The sequence below is a fragment of the Taudactylus pleione genome, unplaced genomic scaffold (genome assembly GCF_031769625.1).
Source record: "Taudactylus pleione unplaced genomic scaffold, aTauple2 ptg000637l, whole genome shotgun sequence".
In the NCBI taxonomy this organism is placed as follows: Eukaryota; Metazoa; Chordata; class Amphibia; order Anura; family Myobatrachidae; genus Taudactylus; species Taudactylus pleione.
Genome location: NW_028285039.1, coordinates 1082465 through 1104242, shown reverse-complemented (window position 1 = coordinate 1104242; position 21778 = coordinate 1082465). Strand labels below are relative to the sequence as shown.

The following is a 21778-nucleotide window of genomic DNA, read 5'->3' as shown; positions in this document are numbered from 1 at the left end:
TGTATCCATGTCTGGATCTTGCTCCAAGAAATGTTTAACTGTGTCTCGTTCCTGCTGGTGATCGATAACAGTGTAGAGAGATGTTATATCGCTCATACATAGCCAATAATCTGCATGCCAATTGAAGGTTTGTAGTGACTAGAGGATATCTGTGGTGTCTCTAATATGGGATTTTTGTCTCTGTACATAGATCTGTAGAAATGAATCTATATATCTGGACAAGTTACTGGTCAATGAGTCTATGCCCGATATAATTGGGCAACCTGGCGGTTTCGTGATATTCTTGTGAATTTTGGGTAAATAGTATATGACAGGAACTACTGGGTGTTGGCTATCTAAAAAATTATGTTCCTTGTCTGTGAGGATACCCTGATTGTGACCATCCTTCAATAGTTTATGGAGTTTCTCTTGATATTGGCTAGTGGGATCTGTTGATAAGAGGCTATAAGTGTGGGTGTCACTCGCTATTCTCGTGCATTCAGTGATATAGTCTTGTTTATTTAAGATAACTACTCCCCCTCCCTTATCCGCTGGTTTGATCACTAAATCACTGTTGTTACTAAGATCATTTAAGGCTTTTCTTTCCTTACTGCTGAGGTTCATGGTTTTTGGTTTTGGTTGTGTATTCAGTTTATCGATGTCCTTACTCACTAATTTTTCAAAGGTCTCTACCAAAGATCCTTTCATGTATGTAGGGTAAAAGGTGGAAGGTGGTCTTAAATCAGTGTGTTTAAATTTACTACATGGTGGATCAGTGCGCATACATGGATTCTTGCTGTAATACTTAGCTAGTGCAAGTTTCCTTGTGAAGCGGTGTAGGTCCAAATATGTCTCAAATTTATTCAAACCTGTAGTTGGTGCGAATTTTAAGCCTTTGTCCAGTAGAGTAATATGTTCTTTTTTCCAATGTTACACTGCTGAGATTGAAAATACCTTGTCCTATATTGTGACTTTTTGATGTTCCTAATGGTCTTTGTTTTTTTGATGTTTTGCTCATCCCTCCTCTACATCCCCTTTTACCTCATCTAATTTCCTTTTTGTTTGTGGTGTCTGTAAATCTCCGTAGGCTAGGATGCCTGCCTCCAGATCTAAAAAATGAGTCCCCCATGTTTTTGTGGCTACAGTGTTATCATGGGGTTCCTGTGTTTCTCTATTGGGAATTGAATGCAATTCTTTGTCTGTGTTTTTTGTATGAACAGTTACTCCAAAGTCAATGGATTGTCTTGCTAGTTGGTCGTACTATGTGTCCTCACAGATACTGTATGTTGAAAAACTGGTGTCATTGGTTGTGTCCAGTTCCTGTTTATGTTCTGGATCTTGAGTCACTGTTTGTTGGTTCCTATTGGTGTTATTTATGTCTTTGTAATGTGTCCTCGTCATATATTGTTGATAAGTTAAATGTAATTTTTTATATATTGGAGTCTTAGATGTGTTTTTTACCAGAAATGGATTTGGTGTGATTTGATTTTTAGTGTGTATTTTTTTCTTTTTAAATGCGAGGTTGTTTTTGTGATCTATAGCCTGTCTCTTCCCTACTTTGTCCCGAATGATTTTTGAGGTTTTTGTTAATATGATCTCTTCCTCATGTTTCCTCAATCTGTTCTTGGTCACATCCTCTAAATGTATGAATTCTTTATCATCTTTGTACTGATCTAGTTGTTCATAAAGTGTATTAATATCTCTCTCCAGAGTCTTCAATTCATTGTTATGTGTGTCTATAAAAAACTCAATCAAATTCCTTGAGCAGTCTTTAATTATGTTGTCCCATTTGGCTAGGAAGGTGGGATCATCTGTTTTGTAAGCGGGTGTTTTCTTAATCTGTAATCCCTTTGTTTTTTGTTTGGACTTAAGGTACAGCGGGGTGAGGGACGCCCTCCCTCTGTACCCAACACTTACCTGTTTGCCAGTTACTGTACGTTATTTATCAATGCCCCCTCAAACAATACTAATCTCATTCATATCCAATTATAAACTCAACAATACCTCCCCCTCCCAAATATACATGTTATCTGCAATCATCCCAATTGTGGTTTATTGCACGTAAAGATCAATAAAAGGAATACACATTAGGACACATCATTTCTCAGACTCAGTGTTGTGTATATGAATTTATGTACCCTGTCTGGAGCGCAGTCCTCTTAATGACAAATGTGTGAGTCCACACATGAGTCATCCCCCTTTTTGCTATTGATTTAGTTAGACCTGGGTATTCTGACATTGGGACTTGCAGCACCTTGTAGATTTACACTTACCTATAAATAAAGCGAGCGCCGATCCAAAATCCGATCCATATGATAAATGTCCCTTACACACATAAGATAAATATAAGGTAAATCATACAATGCAATTAAAGGAATTGATAAAAATAGGCACAGGAGAAACTATAATAATCTTTAAAAATGTTCTAATAACACTCTAAAAAGATTAAAAAACAGAGGTTCCAAAAGCAATAATTCATTAGGTGTTTACCTTAATAGTTCTTAAGGCAAGAGGCAGCTTCCCAACATGTTCCACAAGGGACTTCTTCAAAGGGTGCTGCTAGCATGGGATGACTGCTATTTATAACCCATTCAATCAGGACTGGATTCATCCTTGTTACACCCACTCATGATCTCACTTCTGGTTTTGCAGTCTGTAATTAAGCCCTTAATTCCACTATGAACCTTTCTTCACAGTGTTTACCATAAAAGTTGAAAGCCTTTAACCATAAGGCCAGATATACTTTGGAGTTGTGTTAGAGAGAGTCCCCAGGTTTGATACCAAGTCTTAATGACACTTCCGCCCGGCTGCATCGCCCATCCTAATATAACTTCTGCCCAAGGTTGTCATCATATCTGCTCATGGCTCTAGGCACCGCTTCCCCTCTTGTACTGCGGCACCCTCTCTCAATGTGAGGATCATCACCTTGCACATGCATGGATGGATTCCCGATCACCTCCGCTTTTTCCTCTCATAGCACTTGCAATCCACAGTTGTCATGGCTACATAGTTGCCATTATGATGTAGTCCATTATAGCTCCATGGGGTCATCCATGGGCTCATCTATTGGATTTCTTTAACAGCCGCCATGTTTGATGAGATTAGTATTACTAAGGTAGAGATGGAATAGTGTTAATAGACTTATTACATTTATATATATATATATATATATATATATATACCCAACCTCAAACTTAAATTCATTCAATAACTAATAGCCAGATATAGTAATCTGAATAAAATAAAAATAATGATAAAAATAACAATAACCATTTAGAAGGAAAAACAAAGAAACAAATCATCATTCGTGGCATATTACTTCCTATGGTATCCCTACCAGAGGTAATCAGGTCTTTGTGGATATATCATTTGAATAAATCAAAGAAAAAGTAGGATACATATAAATTGGATAGTAGTCTCAAGATCACCAGATAATCAATAGACAAGAGGACAAAAATGTCCTACTAATACAAAAGTAAAACCCACTGCATAGGTTGTTGGCAACAAACTGACCAGTATATAAGCAGATAGCATCAATAGCCAACTAAAAAATGTTTTTTTGTGTATAACATGTAGATATTTGAAATAATCCTGATATCATATGAATAATACAATCATATAACATGGCTTTAATGTACAGCGTCTAAATCCCTAATAGGAAAAATATTACATGAAAATATGTAAAACAGATATCATAATAAACGTCATATATCTCCATACTATGTGTGCCTCAAGTGTGTAGCATATGATATCACTAATATAAGTAGTCATCCATGCCAAAAATGTGCCTCCAGTATCTTGCACATAATGAAGCTGGTCATATGCATCTGTCCTTACAGCACCTGGTACTCCCACGTGGTCTCCCATCCAAGTACTAACCAGGCCCAACACTGCAAAGCTTCCAAGATCTGACAAGATTGGGCATGACCAGTGTGGTATGGCTGTAGCTATGTACTGCATTTCCTAATTTATAGCATGGTTGCCGAGTATAGATATTAATACTCGCACCTACAGATATCATATCGGTCAAATTTAGAAATATAAAGAAATATATAAAAAAATAAAAATCAACTTTAGTTTGTGTTTCTAGGATCAGACAGGACTACTATCCTCATTATTCCATGAAATAATAATGCTGACTGACATATATCAATATCATAAAAAGGGAATGTAGTTGATATATTCATTAAGTCCCCCCAGGGAGAGTGCTCCCAATCTAAAGGTCCAGAAACTCTCACCTCTCAAAAGTTCTTTTGTGATGTCTCCTCCCCTTATCCCGAGCCGTACTTGTTCCAGACCAAAGGTTTTAAGATTTTTAAGGTCTCCTTTATGCTTATAATAGAAATGCTTTGCTACCACGGTAAGTTGTTTAAATTTGCTAATATCTGAGGCAGCATTTCTTACATTCCCAACGTGCTCTAATATGCGTTCTTTAAGCATCCTCATTGTCAAGCCTATATACTTCATATCGCAATCACATGTTATGCAGTAGATCACACCCTTTGTTCTGCAATTGATGTAATCCATAATTTCCATATTACTTCCATACTTGTCTGTAACTTCCTTCTTTTTAATCATAAAAAGGCAGGCTTTGCACGAGCCACACGGAAATTAACCCTTGGAAATTATGGATTACATCAATTGCAGAACAAAGGGTGTGATCTACTGCATAACATGTGATTGCGATATGAAGTATATAGGCATGACAACGAGGATGCTTAAAGAACGCATATTAGAGTACGTTGGCAATGTAAGAAATGCTGCCTCAGTTATTAGCAAATTTAAACAACTGACTGTGGTAGCAAAGCATTTCTATTATAAGCATAAAGGAGACCTTAAAAATCTTAAAGCATTTGGTCTGGAACAAGTACGGCTCAGGATAAGGGGAGGAGACATCACAAAATAACTTTTGAGAGGTGAGAGTTTCTGGACCTTTAGATTGGGAGCACTCTCCCCGGGGGGGCTTAATGAATATATCAACTACATTCCCTTTTTATGATATTGATATATGTCAGCATTAATATTCCATGGAATAAATAGGATAGCAGCCCTGTCTGAACCTAGAAATGCAAACTATAGTTGATTTATATTTTTTTATATATATCTTTATATTACTAAATTTGACCGATATGATATCTGTAGGTGCGAGTATTAATATCTATACTCGGCACCATGCTATAAATTAGGAAATGCAGTACATACCTACAGCCATACCACACTGGTCATGCCCAATCTTGTCGGACCTTGGAAGCTATGCAGTGTTGGGCCTGGTTAATACTTGGATGGGAGACCACCTGGGAGTACCAGGTGATGTAAGGACAGATGCATATGACCAGCTTCATTATGTGCAAGATACTGGAGGCACATTTTTGGCATGGATGACTACTTATATTAGTGATATCATATGCTACACACTTGAGGTACACATAGTATGGAGATATATGACGTTTATTATGACATCTGTTTTACATTCTTTCATGTAATATTATTTTTTCTATTAGGGATTTAGAAGCTGTACATTAAAGCCATGTTATATGATTGTATTATTCATATGATATCTGGATCATTTCAACTATCTACATGTTATACACAAAAAAATCATAGTTTTAGTTGGCTATTAACACTATTTGCTTATATACTGGTCAGTTTGTTGCCGACAACCTATGCAGTGGGTTTTACTTTTGTATTAGTAGGACATTTTTGTCCTCTTGTCTATTGATTATCTGACAATCTTGAGACTACTATCAAATTAATATGTATCCTACTTTTTCTTTGATTTATTCAAATTATATATATCCACAAAGACCTGATTACCCAGTGGTAGGGATACCATAGGAAGTAATATGCCACGAATGATGATTTGTTTCTTTGTTTTACCTTCTAAATTGTTATTGTTATTTTTATCATTATTTTTATTTTATTTAATTTACTATATCTGGCTATTAGTTATTGAATGATATTAAGTTTGAGGTTGGGTATGCTAAGTGATTATATGGTACTATTTCTATTTGGTACTTATATGGCAGCCAAATATTCCTTTTAGTTCTGTACCTTTAAACTAATATTCTGTCATGTTGAGGTAGTATGCAAAGCTGATGATTCTTAACAGGAGTGACTTCTGACACATACTATGCCACAAAAAAATTTTTCTTAGCGATAGGAGTATGTGTATGTATAGATATAAATTTATTTTTAATTATGTGTATACTTCAATTGGTATAACCCTAGAGTCATTCTTTTAGTTATTCATTTAGGATCTCCTTATTTATAATATTATTACTCTATATATATATATTTTGTAGTAGAACAGTCATATGGTTAATCTACATACCTTGTGCATAGTCACTTAATTCTTTTTATTTTAAAATGGTATGTTTTATAACATGATATGACCTGTGTATATCTAAACTGACAGGGTATATTTATTATTATTTATATCTGCTATAGGTCTATTGTACTCATGTGCGGCTTCAGCCTAGGGGTTCAACACTTATCAATTATATGCGGATTTCTGCCTACAAGATAATGTAATAACTAATTCTGTCAGATGCAAGTTTGTTCGTTTCATTCTATTTATTTATTTATTTATTTGATTTTTTCTGATGATTCTTTCTGATGATTTTTTCTCGTAATTTTTTCTCATGACTTACTGGGAAGCATTATCAACTAACATGTAACTCCAGATTTCTTTATTTAAAATTGAGTCTTCATTGATAGGACAACGACTGTCATCAGAACAGATGACAGTGATTAGCGGCTAATTAAAACTTGGTATAGGTTCCCCAGGATGGTCTTCACTCAGGTGTGATCAAGCCCTGGCGAAATGTACGTCATCTGACTACTAACAAGACGGATGGTCGGAAGCGGCCAGGCACCTTCCTCTAGCGCAGCATGGAGTGTTATTCCCGCTGCTGTTACTGTGTTCCCTGATCCAACTATTTATCAGGCAGATGACTGGTAGCGGCGAGGTACCTTCCTAGTGTGCAGTGTGGAGGGATATTCCCACTGCCGATGCTGTGTTCCCCGATGCCTGTGACTTATGTACCTGCCTGAATGCATCTTACTCATGACGGAGTAGCCTGGCGGAATGACCGGACTTAGTCTGGGATACAGAGTGAGGTGATATCCCTCACTGACGCTGTTGTGGCCTCCGGAGTCTGTATACTCCATACCACAGGCACTGGCGACTGGATGGCAATAGTGGATGCAGTGGTTAACAGAGAATCAGCATAAGATAAGTTACAAACTGTATCTCATTATCATTTACTGGCAGCCTCTCTTTTCTTGCCACATGTTTTAATTTGTTACATTGTTCAATCTCAATGTGTGATATGTATTGATACAAGTTGTAATTTGAGTATTACTGACACAGTTATGGATGAAAGATACATCTTTAAAGAGTCTGTGCCTATATGAGAGGAAGATACTTTTTGGTATTGTAGGGTCTCTGGACCTTATTCAGAGTCAGTCGTGAGCGCCGAGCGCTCGCAACTGACTCGATGTTGGTCCACAGGGCATGCACACGACGGAGACTGCTCTGTCGTGCGCATGCGCAAGCCCCCGCTAATGACAGATCACCCATCATTAGTGGGCTTGAAGCAGACGGAGCAAGCCGTCGATGTTGATTGACAGCTCGCTCCGTTTGCTGGGCGGGCAGGGGCCATGCCCGGCCAAACGGAGCGGCCAAACGGAGGCGTTCCTTTCAGAATGCTTGCCATTTTGTGGGCATCCCCACTGACATCATCAGTGATCATCATCAGTGATGACAGTGGGGAGCTTCCTGCTCAAACAGAGCAGGAAGCAACCTGGGGCTTAAGGATGACGAGACCCTACCCTAGGGTCTTGTCATAAGCCCCGATGGTCACGATGGTCTTGACCATCGCGACCATCTCCCTTAGTGGTCGTTAAAGCTGTGGGTGTTAACCCACAGCATAACGACCAACATGGAGGTGGCCGTTCAGGATGCAAGCGACCGCCCTGTTTCTGAGCGACCGTTTGCATCCTACGACCGCCTCTGAATGAGGCCCCCTGTCCTCAAGGAGATATTGTTTCCCTTCTTTTTCATCTTTATTTAGGGGCTTATTAATAGCAAGCCTTGTATCATTTTTGTTATTTTTAATATATCATCGACAAGGCTGAGATACCATGTGTACAGATAATTAGGTGTACATGTCATCCTGACTTTATATTACTGCATCCATAGAAATATAGAGTTTTGCTGTAATCATCAGTCAGTGTAAATGTGTGTGTTCAGGCAAGTAAGATAAAATATATATATATCCTTTATACTATACTATTATAGCCAATTCGGCTTGTGAGTTATAATATATTATTTTGTCTTTCAAATATTTGCATGGATTGATCATGGACTATTAACACATTATGGTTATCTGACCTTGTGTAGGATATATTTTTCCTAGATAATATTCTCCTTATTGAATAAAGTTTATATATGTATATTTGTATTGTGTATGTTTGCGTGTCTAGTTCTCAATTTTTTAAGTGTCATTTATTAAAAGTTCATTTTTAATTAGATCGTTTATCTTACTTAAGTAGTGCCCCCCAAAAAAGTCTTCTTTCATCTCCTGGTCTATTTTGAGTTTTTATCTGACTCTGGGGAGCACCACCAACAAACATTGGTATGGTCCACTGTGTGGCAATTAATATTTGAAGTTGGTAATTGTCAAATGTCAGATGCTGATATTATGTCTGTTTAACCGGGTTATCTTGGATCCGAGTTTACATTTTCTTACCAGTCCTGTGCGATTCTCATTTCCTTGTGTTCATCTAGAGAAGACACTTATCCTAAAGGTAACCCTGCTTATACAGGTGCACAACTGGGATGCCAGAGTGCACAGAACAGCAGTTTACAGCAGTGTATTCACTTAGTGCTTTTTTATAAATGTACAAACCTGCACTAAATCAGTGAGTTTATTGAATAGTAGATTCACACTCTATCCTGAGATCAAACAAACGGATCTAAAAGAATCAATTTCATGAATATAGTTGCTCTTATATTGCAACATAATAGTAAATTAACTGTGTGGCTAGGAATCACGATACAACTTAGAAACGTATGTTTCAGTTTTATTTGTGAATGTAATTTTGCTGTTATGTAATGATTTGTCTTTTTTACTATTTTTTATTATTCTATATAAAGTATTTGCGCTACTGAGTAAGCCAGTGATTTATTAAACAAGTCTCAAGTGTTTATATTAGAAATCAGACTTATAGATCTATATTAAAACATACTGTGGATTTAAATTATATGTATCTCAAAACCTGGCACAGTAATCAATACACATTGGATTTATGCTTTTGAATTAAGAGATTTTTCTCTTTGGTCCTAACCAGACCACTATTACTTGCAGCCAGTTTTGTGGTGATAATACTACTAATTTATTTATTCAACAGCACCAGGAACTGTAGCAGTTTTTCTCCTCATTTTTTTGCATTAACTCTAAATCCTATTATCTCATATGTTGGATTTGTTTACCATTATATTCAGCTTTAAGGAGACAGAGTAAAATGCTCATAAGCATGTCTGTCCCCTACCCAAGCAGATATCTCAGAGCTATTGCACTTTCATGTTTCATGCTTTTTGTTTTATGTTGTGAGTATGTATGTCCCCTTTTTTATTGATATACCGGTATTAGCCATTTTTATCATTCATTCATTGTAATATTACTGTGTATCTTATTAAATCCACTACTATATAGTAATATTAAATTGCATTGTGTTAATTTCACTTTCACTACATACGGGTACCACAGGAGGTGCCAGAGGGTTTCCTGTATTTTACATAGCTATTTAGGGAAGGTGAGCCCCTATCTTTTTCCTCTTAGGCAGCATCCTGTGCCCATAGGTGCTAGCACTACCTTCAGCCCTTTTCTTTATCTCCTATAGGTTAACACTTAACAACATATTTTACCTTCATAGTACATTATTGTTCATTTTAATTTTGAGGCTTACTAGTTCTTTAACAATTTTTAGGGGAAGGTTTTGTCAAGTAGACAAAACAAAAAAGAGAAAACCGCATGTGTAAATAAAACCTAGTCCCAGTATATGCACAAGAGGCTGTATGTGATCAAGCCCAGCAGGGGTGAAACGCGCGTCATACCTACGTCACTTCCGGGTACGGTGCGCACACGAGTCCCGGCAACAGGCACCGTTACTGCAGGAATCAGCTGCTGAGATCAACCCATTATACCAACAACTTTACACAGGTACATTCTCTCTTCAACGCTCTCTCATCCGGATGCGCACCGCCCTGACCGCCCTGCAATGTTTTTCTAACAACAGGGTGGTGGACGATAGCAAATCCCGACAGCAGAAGCGTCTCTGCACTTTACTTCTGTCTGCCCTACCAGCTGCTCTCTCACCTCCCGTTCTCTGGAATTAGTATCCACACGGGATAGAAGCAGAAGCAGTTGGAATTTAGGTGCCAGGCAATCTTTCATCAAAGTATCTAATATTATATCCAGATACTCACAATCACTGGAGGAGATGTGCCAACTCTGCTATTTCTTTATAAATTATTGGAATGATATGTAATGATATCTTGAAGAATTATTAGAGATGTGTATAGTATGTGTTTATTTTAAGTAATAATAATTATTATTAGTGTTTAAATCAGAAAACCTGGTACTGCTATCCTTTGCAGATCTTTTTGTATTATTGTGGCTAAACAGCTGTCTAGGAAAACCAATTTTTATTTAAACAGGGTGACCATATGCAAAAAACAGAAATATTGGAAAACATGGCACAGTTATAGATGCACATGTGATATTACACCATCTCTATGCAGCATCTGAGCTTGGATAAAACCTGTCATCATAGATAGATTCTTTTGAAGATTACTTGTGCTCCGTATAGCCTGTATAGGATTTGTATTTAAAATACAATATGGAAAGCCTGGTACTGTCTAAAATGAGCTATGTATGAGTACATCATAGGCTCTTGATTTCAGTGCATTTTTTCTTCTGATATCTGTGGAATCACCTGTGATATTATCAATGGACATATATAATTTGCTCATCAGAAAAATTTATGGTCGAGACCACTGCATCTTTATATAAATATATGTTGATTTATATGCTGCGCATTTATGGGCATAATAATATCTGACACTATAACACCACCTTATTAAGATCATCTAATTTGTTAACAGGTTCGTTTCTGACTACACATGATCTCACTCTCTCTGATTACCTGCGAAAATTGAAGATATACGTATTATATTTATCTTAACATATGTGCCTTTATTAATATTGTACTAAGCACCTGTATTTGGAGCAGAGGTGCTATCTACACATAAAAACTTTCGCCCAATTATTAAGGACTTAATTCTGGGGACATTTCCCCATTATCAATATTGATAGAGATTTCTTGTTTATTTGTAACAAAGATAATACAGAAAAGTCCTTTATCTTTATGCTCTTTCCTTGTATTTTTGTTTTGTGTGTTTTTTATGTGTCTATGTTTATATCTTTTTAATGCATATCTAATAAAATATCTTCTTTTAATAAAACTAACAATTACACAAGAGTGCCCCCAAAAAGTGGTTTTCTCTTTTTTGTTTTGTCTACTTGACAAAACCTTCCCCTAAAAATCGATTAATATAAGCCCTGGGGAGCACCACCAACACCTTAAGACTTAACTTGACACTGTTCTGTCAAAAATTATTTAGACATGTTGGTAAGCGATATACTAAATAAACAGTGCTGAATATATAGAAAATAAGAAGTTTCGTGCAGGTATTCTCTTCCTCTTTCAAGTTCTTTAACAATATAATCATATTACATTCAGGCACTCATATGAAAGTGGAAATTTTTTTTTAACAATCACGTAAAAAAAGTTAGAACCTACAAAGCAGGAACAATAAGAGGCAGTGTGGTACTCTATATTATTAAAAGTTATCTTAATTTAGATTGACTCCATAATACTGTTTTGATGTTCTATTTCTCAGAGACATTTTGTAACATATATGCATGTGTATTTTTATCTTTCCTTTCTTTCTCAAAGGGCTGATAGGTCCATCTTTAACAGTGTTTTTTTTTAATATGCACAACATCAACCGATTAATAGGGCTTTGCTATGAGCAAGGGTATATATATATTTACAGTATATATAATGTATGTACATATTTTTAGCTAGCACTATATTAATCTCATGGATTTACAACAAGATGATGTATGATTGCACAAAAATGTCTTTGAGAAATAGAACATCAAAAAAGTATTATGGAGCAATTCTAAATTAATATAACTTTGAATGAGTTGAGCATCTCTAATATCTCTTATTTTTATCAATGTATTTATGTGCACATATATTGTGGAATATGAACACATTAGCTGGACCTGGTAATTTTAATGGAAAGTGAAATAGATTTTTGAAGAAACATTTAATGAGATCTATTTGCCTTTACATAATTGCACTGACAGGGATAAATATTGCATGAAACAACAGGTAGACTAATTACAGAAAGGTACACACCTCAACACAAGGATTTAAACACCTACAGATGGCTACAAGATAATACATCCTTCTAAGGATACTGCCAGTTCTGTGAGGCAGAGAAACGCATCAAGGACAGCTATTTTCTCACCGTCTTAATACATGCAGAGATACTCTGCAGGATTACCAGAAGCCAGCTGCTATCCACAGCACTATCTGGGACATGTCTGTGGGGAATGGGATTGAAATATTGGCAGAGATTTGAACAGGTTCAAGTCCCGACCATGGAAGCCCAAAAGGAGGAGATCCCAATGAAGAAAGGTAAGTATCTAAATCTTCCCCTCTCCTCCCCCTAACCTACCCTTGGTGGTGCCTAACCCTAAACCTCCCTGGCAGGGGCATATCTATAATGGGTGCAGGGTGTGCAGGGAATATGGGCCCCTGGGTCCATGTATGGCCCCGCACTGCACACCCTGCACCCATAGTATTACTTACCTCTCCAGAGTCCCACAACAACACAAGGGTCTGGTGCTGTAAAAACGACTGGAAAATGGCTGCCGTGGCTATTTTCCCATCATTTGGCCACTGCAACCATTTTCCTGGTGACCAGCGCATACTCTGTAGACTCTGGGTGCTCTCTAGTGCCCAGAGTGTATAGCTCCGGTGCTGGCCGTGCACAACTCAGTGCGCTGCCGGCCGGCAGACATAGAGGAGGGGGCCCATGTTGGAGAGTGCACATGGGCCCCCTCCTCTCTAAAAATGCCCCTGTTCCCAGGTTTGCCTATACCTAACCCCTCCTTCCTGCACCCTAAACCTAACCCTCCCGAGGGGTGTCTAAACCTAACCTCCCCATCAGTGGTGCCTAATGCTAACCTAATGCTAACCCCCTCTTCCCCGTAAACCTAACCCTCCCTGGGGGGTGCCTAAACCTAAATCCCCCCAAGACGTGCCTAAACATAATCCCCACAATTTACAAAAGATACTCTGTTATAAGATTAAAACATTTTCTGCGTTTTATTGTATATTAGTATATGAAACTGAAATACATTAAATTTTTATTTTTTTGTATGTTTCAGTTAAAGTTTTTCAAATTAGTATAGAGCACCACTTATTTTCCCCCCTATTTTCATTTCTATCTATTTGCACGGAGAGCCCACTTATCTCTGAATAGTGAGCTGCTAATTGGTAAACTACTTAATAGTATACATTTGTGACACTGTATAATTACTGAGTGCTCGGTATTGTGTGTATACAGTATACTTTCCTTTTCTTTTACAGTATATAAAAAAGTGACAAGTTAAAAAAATATATTTACTTTATAGCATTGAGATGTGGCTTTCACAAGATAAACTAGTGTTATTAATACAGGCAAATGTAACATTTGGATTATAAATTAAGGTAAATGAATACAAATATAACAATTAGTGTTGTTTCCCCTAAAAGTCAAATGTGAATATTTTTTTCCTTTAGTAGTCCAAATGTAAATGTTAATTAAGTATAGCAAATAGACAGCAGAAACAAAATATAATTAGCTGCAATAATAATAATAATAATAATAATAATAATAATAATAATAATAATAATAATAATAATTATAATAATAATAGTAATAATAATAATAATAATAATAATAATAATAATAATAAGTAGAAGTAGAAGTAGTAGTAGTATTTGATTTGTAAATGCAATAGTTTAGTGGGTTAGAGAGAAGAAAACCTAAAGGGGAAGGGGGTCTCTAAACCAAATCTGTAAATGTGTCTCTAATTAACTGTATCATGAATGAAATTACATTAGGGGATACATTAGATTTTTGCGCTTCTGTTATTAATTTTTTTTAGAATTAATCATTTTGAGAGCTAGTAAGTTCATATTTATTTCTTTGATTTTAACTTTAGAGAACAAAAACTGATAATGGTAGGGTGAACAAGGACAGAACAGAACAAGCAGAGCTGTTAGTTGTGATAGAGAAGTGATTAATTAGTGATGGAGTAGCAGAAGAAGTGGACACACCTGTGTACTGTTTATCCTAAGAACTAATTAGATATAATAAGAAGAGCAGGAAAAATGAATAGAGATATGTGTCTGTTGATGCTGAAGAGAAGTTACTGATTGGTTATGAGAAATATTTTTGTTACAACTAGTGATTTCTACAGATAAATCAATTATTTCCTCTAATTGAAGTGAATCATGGTCCTCTTCTACCACTTTTCAAAATTCAAATATTTTTTATGAATATAAATGATTGTGAGTCGGGGTGGTTACGAAAAATGTGTACTCTCTATTTATATAATACTAGTAATAACACTCCAAAAAGTTCTTGCTTATTTTTTGCATGGGTCTGTCCACTTAGGCATTCTTATTTTGTCCACACTTTTTACCTGATTCAGAGATGGACGAAATGCTGATGTTTATGCAGTTTCAATGATTATCGATAATATGTGCATGCATATAGGTAACACTGTGCATGTGTCAAGTATCATAACCGATGTCAATCACAGTGATGATTTATGCACAAAGTGATTGACAGGCAGAGACCATTTGTGAGCAGCAATGGGGCAGTGGTAACTTAAACACAGATGTCTTTGGTGCATGCTTATGACTGTGATTCTTGGCACAGGAAAAAAGGCTCTGGGGTTACACAGAAGTCTGATAATTGACTGATCTTTTACTGAGCTGAGTCATTGTATGCAATTGCTTGGATTTGTGAAACCACTGGTGGGTGACTCAATACAATCCTGGTGGCTGCTACATTTGCATATGTTAATGCAGCTGCTGCATACAAATTTGCAGCTGCAGTGGCATTAGCATATATTTTTAAATCAGCTCCTTAGCAAATAATGCGTAGTTCCACTCAACTGTTTCCATTGTTATTTACAAGTAGCACAATCTTCCCCTCAAGTTTTATAAGCCCATTGATTTTTTTTCTTTGAAATAATTGTTTCTTGATGAATAAATTATTGAAGAGTTTATGTAAACAATTATTGGTAACATGCAGGAACTCCTTTGCTGGTCCGTCATTTAATTTTGTCTTGTGCCAGAATGTCATTACAAAAAAACACTATGGTTGTAACTGTACACGTAAATAATAATATTTATGCTAATACCAAAAAATATTTGTTTTGAACAAATCAAGGAGATTAATTATCATTAGAGTAGCTGTCATTTACTGTCCTCTGGCCCTCCCTACAAATTCCTTGACAACTTTGCTTCATGGCTCCCTCACTTTATCTCCTCTGACCTTCCCTCCATTATCCTAGGTGACTATATTACAATTGATATCCCCACAGAATTCTCTGCTTCCAAACTCCTTACATTCACCTGTTCATTTGATATCTACCATATGGACCTCCTCACCCTCCCTTGTGAATGGGCATTTGCTTGACCTGGTCTTCACTCACTGTTGTGATACTACTGATTACTCCAATTTCCCATTTCCCCTCTCTGACCATCACCTTCTATCTTTTAACCTATCCCTCTATCCTTCCCCCCTCTACTTCCTAAATCCACCATTACTAAGTGTAACATTGAGGCTATCAATACCATTACCTTTTCTTCCCAGTTGACTCACTTCTCTCCCCTATACTCTCTCTCTACTGCCTTGAACAAGTCACTTCCCTTTACAATGCCTCCCTAATTTCTGCTCTGGACTCTGTTGCTCCGGCAATCACTACTCACCCTTGCAGATACACACCTCAACCCTGGCATTCCAAATGCACCAGATACCTGCAAAAGTGTTCACAAACTTCTGAGCAACAGTAGAGAAGATCTACCTCTAAGGAATAATATCTCCATTTCAAATTTATGCTCTCATCCTACAGTGCTGCCCTTTCCCTCTGTAAACAGTCATATTTCAAGAACCTCATCTCCTCTGAGTCCTCAAATACCCTGTGTCTCTTTACCACCTTTATCTCCCTCTTATGTCCACCCCCTCCTTGCCTCCCCTCCTCACTCTCTGCCCTTGACTTTGCTACCTACTTTACATCTAAAATTGATTCCATACATCAGAACATCATATCCCACCAGTCCACCAGTCCTCCAACACCTCCTCTCCCAGGTCAACCCTCCCCATCCATTTTACAGACTGAAATCCTTCTCCTCTGTGTCTGGAGAGGATATCATTGCCATCATCTGATCCTTCCCCCCTTCCACCTCCCCCATGACCCTATCCCTTCATGTCTCCTCTGCTACCTCTCTCCTTGTGCCTGTTCCCATCTTGCCCACATCCTCAATCTCTCCCTCTCATCTGGCACTGTCCATTCTGCATTCAAACATGCCCTTGTTTCCCCCATTCTTAAAAAACCTACCCTTGATCCTAACACTCTCTCCAACTACCATCCCGTCTCTCTCCTCCCTTTGCCTCCAAGCACCTTGAGCGTGTTGTTTACACCAGGCTTACAAACTTTCTTTCCTCCCACTCCTTCCTAGACCCTTTTCAGTCTGGCTTCCATTCTCTCCACTCCACTGAAACTGGCCTCACAAAAGTCAGTAATGACCTCCTAGCTTCTAAATCCAAGGGCTACTACTCTCTGCTCATTCCCCTTGACCTCTCTGCTGCTTTCTACACTGTGGACCACCCTCTCCTGCTGAAAATCCTTATCTCCCTTGGTATATGTGATGCTGCAGTCTCCTGGCTATCCTTCTACCTCTCTGACTGATCCTTTTCTGTCTCCTCTCATGACTCCTCTTCCCCCCACAGCCACTTACAGTAGGTGTTCTCCAAGGTTCTGTTCTTAGACTTCTCCTATTATCCTTCTATATGTCCTCTCTAGGTGAACTCATCAGCACTTTTGACCTCCATTATCATCTTTATGTTCAGATCTACCTCTCCTCCCCTAACCTCTGCCCTTACTCATATCTCCAACTGTCTCTCTGCTATCCCTTCCTGAATGTAATAGCAATTTTTTAAACTTAATATGTCTAAGACTGAGCTGATTATTTTCTCACCCTCAAAGTGCGCTGTCTTGGAGTTATCCTGAACTCCTCCCTCTCCTTCAAACCACATATCCAGAACCTCACAAAGTCTTGTCATTTCCATCTTAAAAATATTACCAAGATTAGACCCTTTATCATCCAGGATGCCGCTAAAACCTTCATACCCTCACTGGTCATCTCCAGATTGGACTACTGTAATCTCCTCCTATCTGGCCTGCCCAACTCCCATCTCTCTCCTCTCCAGTTTGTCCTCAATGTTGCTGCTCAGCTCATCTTCCTCTCCAAACACTCTACATCTGCCTACCCTCTCCTACAAGCCCTCCACTGGCTCCCCTTCCTTTTCAGTACCCAAATCAAGGTTCTCACACTCGCTTACAAAGTCCTTGCCCAGTCCTCTCCTATTTACATCTCTGACCTCATCTCCCTTCACTCTCCTGTCCACCCTCTTTGTTCAACAAAGCATGTTGCCTCTCATGCCAACTGATTACTTCCTCCCACTCCCGCCTCCAAGATTTTGCCTGCACTTCTCCCCACCTATAGAACTCTTTCTCTCTTTCCATCATACTCTCCACCTCTCTACAATCCTACAAATTGGCTCTCAAGACCCACTACTTCATCAAAGCCTCCCAGCTCTCATCTTAACTTGCTGCTTCATGCTCCTTCCTCTCTGTCTACTCCCTCTGTGTCACACCTGTTTTTCTGCCTCCCCCTTTAGAATGTAAGCCCTTATGAGCTGGGCCCTCTATCCTCTTGTGATTTTCTTTACTTTACTTTCATCTACTTCTTACACCCCACTAGGGCATCTAACACTTGATTGCTTATGCTCTGTTGCTTATCTGGGTGTTATTGTTGCTAATGTAGCAATGCATATTATCCTTGTCTTGTATTGTGTTGTACTGTAAGTCACTGGTCTAACTATTTGTTTCTGCACTTTGTAAGGTGCTGCAGAACACTTGTAGTGCCATAATAGTAATAATAATAATAATAATAATAATAATAATAATAATAATAATAATTAGGGATGTTGCACAAACTGCAGTGTTTTGGTTCTAAAACGTCAATGTGTTTTGGTACTAGCAAAACCACCCTCAAATGTTTTGTTTTTTATTTCTTTAAAAATTAAATGTGTGTGTGTATCTGTAATGGTGTGCTGAGAGACAACACAGAGGGGAGGTGATGGTGTGGCTGAGAGATGACACAGGGAGGAGGCGATAGTGTGGCTGTGAGACGATGCGGGGAGAGATGATGGTGTGCTGAGAGACAATGCAGGGGGGGTGATAATGGTGTGTGTCAACTCTCAGCCACACCAACGCAGGGGGGTAGGTGGTGGTGTGGCTGAGATTCGACACAGGGGGAGGTGATGGTGTGCTGAGAGACGACACAGGGGGAGATGGCGATAGTGTTGCTGAGAGACAACACAGGGAGAGGGAGGAAGGTGATGATGTGCTGAGAGACAACCCAGGGGCAGAGGCAATGATGTGCTAAGAGATGACACAGGGTGGTAGGTGGTGATGTGGCTGAGAGACGATGCAGGGGGAGGTGACGGTGTGCTGAGAGATGACGTAGGGAGGGGAGATGATGGTGTGCTGAGAGATGATGCAGGGGGGTTGGTGGTGGTGTGGCTGAGAGATGACAGGGGGGAGGTGATGGTGTGCTGAGAGATAATGCAGTGGGGTAGGCGGTGGTGTGGCAGAGAGACAATGCAGGGAGGGAGGTGATAGTGTGCTGAGAGATGACACAGGGGTGATTGTGTAGCTGAGAGATGCAGGGGGAAGGAAATTACATGGGGAAGGAGTCTCATTGAATCGCTGTTGTATGATGATGACTTTGTTAATACTCTTACACATATTCTTACGATGTGACCTACAATACATAAAAAGTGAATACCGACTGAAGACGCCATCGTCCCAGGGAGGATACATCTATTCAGAGGTACCACATAGTGAGAAACCACCATATAGGTAAGGTGCATATGGAATGGAAATGAATGTTCACAGAGTGATGACAAAAGGGTGGCGTGTCATGTCAGCACACCCCATTTTCAGTGACCACGGCCATTCAGTATGTGACCACACCCCTTTGGTATATGACTACACCCATTTTGTGCCGCGCACCATTCTTAAACTTGCCCTGGGCTCCAAAAACCATAGTTACGCCACTGCCAGCCAGCCATGAGAATGTAATAATATTTTGATTGTCAGATTATATTTTTTAATAACATTCACAGTGTAAATTGTTTACAATATTATTGGAGGGGCCCCTGCAAACTGTAATCCAATTTAGCCTTCTCAGAGCTTAGTTGCAAGCAAAGCAAAAAAAAAGATGTTTAAGCATTACCTGCTATAAACCCTCAGTGCAATTCTTAATGAATACTTTTGGGAACTAAGATGAGAGCAAATGTTCCTGATCATTAGCAACAAAAGAGTTAATATCACATATCTAAATGGAGCACTTGACATGTGTTTACATTTTCCAACAAACCTGAATGATTCAGATGAGGTGATGAATCAATCTGGTAATTGCTTCTAATTTGCAAAATCATTTGAGTAACATTAATGTAAATTCTTGCAAATTGACATGCTAATCCCTTTTTTGATAGTTTATCTCAGGGCACACACTATGCAATACAACAGATTATGCAACTGTAGTTTTTTCACATTTGTGATATCAGATGTTTCCCTTTAGTTTTCTTTAGTGCAATGAAAATAAAAACAATTGCATTTCAAAGCTTACTTTTGACTGTTTGTAATAGATTACATTATAAATAGATGTTGATATAAAATGAGGAATATATGCTATCAATACCCCTTAATCGCAAAAGTGAAATAATTGCTTTCTAGTCTAATTGTGTGGTTCCAGAGCACAAAAAGTTATATTATTCTAAGAAAAAAAGTACACGCTTTGATTTAAACAATTAGCGCAAAAAGCAAGAAAATACAAAGCTTGGTTTGTACCAATACATATGCATGCGCACTGGATCCAGTATCCAGCCATCACTCCTGATGTCTGTGGTCACTTGGGCATGACTGAATACTAGCTAAAATACACAAGCTATATACCTTACAAATTTTCAACAATAACAATAGAGACAAGCAAACAGGTTTTCATTGGTTCTTGCTTCTGGTCTGTCTGGTACGATGCAGGTCACAGGTCAGTTCATATGGTGTCATTATGGGTATGTCTCAGTTCCTCAGAAGTTGCTTTGTGTGGTTTTCCCACTGAAGAACTGGCTACAGACACTACATACAGAGATATACATTCTAACCACTAATTCCCTATAATCCATAACTTGCGGACACATGATGCGATCTCCTTGCCGATAGAACCGGAGATCTGCAAATAAACAGGGATTTAGAATGGTACCAAACATGACATGTCAACTAGTTTCTGTACCTTATATATCATATACATACATTTCACAACATAATTATTAGCTAACAAAACCTCTAATATTAAGCTTAATGTGAGGGAACCTCTTTAAAAGTTCATGCATGTGTGAGTGTGAGATAGTTGTGTAAATTCGCTAGTATGCATTGTGCATATTTTTATTTATATATGTCTTGTGTATAACGCAAATGTGCGTAGTGCATGTGTATGAATGTGAATACACATACAAACGTCTATGTGTGAGCATATAAGTCTATGTATGTGCATTAAGTGAATCAGTGTATGTGTAATATATATATTTAATATTTGGTTTGCTTAAACCAAATTCCAAGGTGTAAGGGTGTTCTTCTCAGAGGTGACCAGCAGAACTTTGCTGGGGTCTTGAAGTCTGCTAGCTCATCAAAGGCTTTTCTGTACTTGTTTGAAGTGCAAATATCAGTTCCTCTAAACTACAGTAGCATTGAACAAAAGGCATACAATTGCTATAGAAATGCAGGTTTCTGACAATGGCTTTTAACTCTGCATTCAGAACACTTCCTCTGAGCATACCAGTCTCTGTGCTACACTTCAATTGCCACAGACATATGGTATCTGTATGCGGAGCTTCTCAATATATATATATATATATATATATATATATATATATTTGCAAAACGAATGGCACTCAGTAGACTTCTTAGTAATTAAAATGGTCCTTTAATCATCCGACGTTTCGGGGTAACCCCCCTTCCTCTGGGACAGCAATACACACAAAACTTACACAAATACACAGACATAAATACCCTTACTAATCAAAATGTAAACAAGCTCACCTGTGTACCAGCGTGCAGGATCACTCCCGGCAGAGTGCCCAAATCAAAATGTGGCCTTTACTAATGACGTCACCCGCCTGCTGTCAAAGCCAATAATGTGTATCCACATGTAGCAATACATTGTGATCATATGACTCACAACCATGCAAGTCATCAGCGCACGCCGGTAGACATTGTGAGCAAAATTGGTTGCCTAGCAACCCATTTAAACA

The 21778-nt window shown here is 38.2% G+C and overlaps 2 pseudogenes; one reads left to right on the top strand and one right to left on the bottom strand.

Moving 5' to 3' along the window:
* Positions 1–3809: 3809 nt before the first annotated feature.
* LOC148479101 (5S ribosomal RNA) lies at positions 3810–3928 on the bottom strand (annotated as a pseudogene).
* Positions 3929–5179: 1251 nt separating this feature from the next.
* Positions 5180–5298, top strand: LOC148479100 (5S ribosomal RNA; annotated as a pseudogene).
* The last annotated feature ends 16480 nt before the right edge of the window (positions 5299–21778 follow it).